We start from the raw sequence: 3,193 nt of genomic DNA on the forward strand, positions 1-3,193 counted from the left end.
TCCTAGGTTTATTGCAGTGTTATTTACAATAGCCAAGATATGGAGGCAACATAAGTGCCCATCAATAGATAATTGGCTAAAGAAGAAGTGGTACATATATATAATGGAATATTATTTGGCCATAAAAAGAATGAAATATTATTTGTGACAACATGGATAGAACTAGAGGGACTTATGCTAAGTAAAATAAGTCAGACAAACAAAGACAAATACCATATGATTTCATTTATATGTAGAATCTAAAGAAAAAATAAATGAGCAAACAAAACAGAAACAGACTCATCAATGTAGGGAATAAACTGATGGTTGCCAAATGAAAGGGAGTTTGAGGGCTGGGTGAAAAGATGAAAGGATTAAGAAGAAAAAATTAGTAGTTACATAAGTCATGGAGATAGTTACAGCATAGAGAATATAGTCAATAATATTGTAATAGTTATGTAGAGTGCTAGGTGGGTACTAAACTAATCATGAGATCGCTTCATAAATTATATAAATATGTGACCACCGTGCTGTACACTAGTATACCTGGAACTAATATAAAATATCAAATTTCAACTGTAATGGAAACAATATTTTAAAAAGCAATGTCTAATGGTTTTTGATAAACTATGTTCCCTGAAAAAAAATTTAAATTTACATCAAGAGTCTTCACTGCACCAAGAGTCTTCACTTAGCCTTCTTGTGTCTTTTGGTACTTTCTCAGGTAACTAAAACCAAGGTAAATCATCAGAGTGTCTGGCACCTGAAAGGACAGGTACTGTGGATATAGATAATTTCAGTTTGAAATTACCAATGTTAACTTACTTTAAAATATAATAATTCTACAAAGTATAAACTGTTCTTTAAGTTGAGTGAGAAGGTAGGTTATATATTTTTTCACACATGGTTAAGCAGAAGATATTAAAAACAAACCTCTCTTTTTAGATCCCACGAGAAGTTTTGAGTTTTTGCTGATCTGTTCTCAATTTTTCCTCTTCTTTTATTTTTGGCTTTAATTGGATCTTTACTGATTTGTGATGTTCAATAAATAAAGAACAAGTACAGCAATTTATCAGTTTGATTATCCTATCCTTGGTATTTTTCCTGTGATGTAGAAGTTACAGCACTCCATTAAACAAAAGAGAAAATCAATATTCAGGTTGAAAAGAAAACTCAGTATTTGACTTTATAAACAAAGTTTATTTTTAACCCCAGGAAGAGAAATTCTAATAGAAATCATCTGAATGCTTAGTTTTAATTATTAAAAAACAAACGAAGCAATATTGGCTTGCCAACTGTTAAAATACTTAGTACCAAATGTTTTAATTTATTTTAGTAGAAAACTATTTCTAAAAGAGAAATAAAAACTGATATTTTTTACATTAACATGCTAACTATTTTATACATTCTGTAAAGGAAAAGTTATATTTCCTTTAACATAGATTTTTATCAACAGTGATTTGCTGATCTACTGGAAAAATTTTAAATAAATGATGAATTTTTCCAGAGTAAAATGTTTAGAGAAAGCCACGATTTTTCTGTAGCTTGTTGGTAAGATAATTGCATTAATTGTTGAATCTCTGCTTCTAGTCTCTGAATTTGAAGTATTAAATTGGTCACTTCTAATGATGAAGAATTATAACTATATCAGAGAGCATTAATAAATTTTAAATCTTATGATTTTTTTTTCTGGAATATTGGAAATCAGTTTTAAAAGATGTGCTTTCTAAAGTTCCCTCAAAAATAAGACACTAAACTTAGAATTTTGCTAGAGAATATATTCTAAAGAACCTTCTATTGCTTCTGCTGAATGAAGTAACTACATTTATGTCTATCATATTAATTTACTGATAATAGCATTTCTTAGATATTTTTATTTTTGATCTTGATCATTTTAAGAGTCTTTATTTTGACTACTATATTAAATGTCAAGTGTGTGTACTATAAGCCATTGAGTCAAGTTCAACTCCTGGCAACTCCACAAATGAGTGATATCCACAATGCCCTGTCTTCAAAAGCTCTGCTCATCTCCTGTAAACTCATGACTAAACTCATGCTTCTTTTATGGAGTCAATCCATCTCATATTTGGTCTTCATCTTTTCCTTTTGCCTTCTGTTTTTCCCAGAGTTATTGCCTTTTTCAAAGAATCCTGCCTTCTCACGATGTGCCCAAAGCAGGGCAGGTTAGTTTTGCTATTTTTTCTTTTGTTCTAGTGATGTTTTAGGCTTAATTTGCTCTAGCATCCATTTGTTCATCTTTTTGGTGGTCTAGGTATCTTTAGAGCTCTCCTCCAACACCAAATTTCAAATGAATCATTAGCCTTTTCATTGTCCAACTTTCACATCTACACATACAATTGAAATTATATGGTATGTTATATGAGTATAGTAAAATCAAAGTAGAAATTAACAACATGCCATGTGAAAATCTCTAAAAATGTTGAAAATACAGGACATACTTTTAAGTCATCCATGAGTCAAAGAGGTAATTTCAAAGAAAATTCAAAAGTACATTAAACTTAATGAAAATAAAAGCACAACAAATCAATGTTTATTGGATATAGTTAAATCAGTGCTATGAGGGAAATTTATAATGCTAAATGCTTTCAATTAGAAAATAAAGGTGTCAAAGCAATAATATAATTTAGTACTTCAAAACTAAAATAAGAAGAGCAAAATAACTCAAAGCTAGAAGAAGGAAGGCACTATTAAAGATAAAAGCAAAAACCAATGAGCTTGAAAGGAAGAAACAATAGATAAGATAATTGATACAAAAAAATGGTTCTTCAATAAAATCATTAAATCGAACAAACCGCCAGTAAGAACAACAAAGATAAAAAGAGAAGATACAAGTTACCAATATAATGAATGAGATGGAATATCACTATGTATCTTGCAGCCATTAAAAATAATATGAAAATATTCTGAATAACCTTAAGTTAAAAAATTGACAAAGTAGAAGAAATGGATAAAATTTTTAGAAAATACAAATTACCAAAATTTGACTGAGATGAAAAAGATAACCTAAATAGTCCTTCAGCTATTAAGGAAATTAAATGTGTAATTAAATACCCACCTCCAAAGAAATCTCCAGGTCCAGATGATTTCACTATGTAATTATACCAAACATTTAAAGAAGAATTAATACCTATTTTTCTCAAAATATTCCAAAAAATTCAAGAAGAGGGAAGGCTCCTGAACTCCTTTTATGAAG

This window comes from Pteropus vampyrus, unplaced genomic scaffold (assembly GCF_000151845.1).
Source record: "Pteropus vampyrus isolate Shadow unplaced genomic scaffold, Pvam_2.0 Scaffold325, whole genome shotgun sequence".
NCBI classification, from domain to species: Eukaryota; Metazoa; Chordata; class Mammalia; order Chiroptera; family Pteropodidae; genus Pteropus; species Pteropus vampyrus.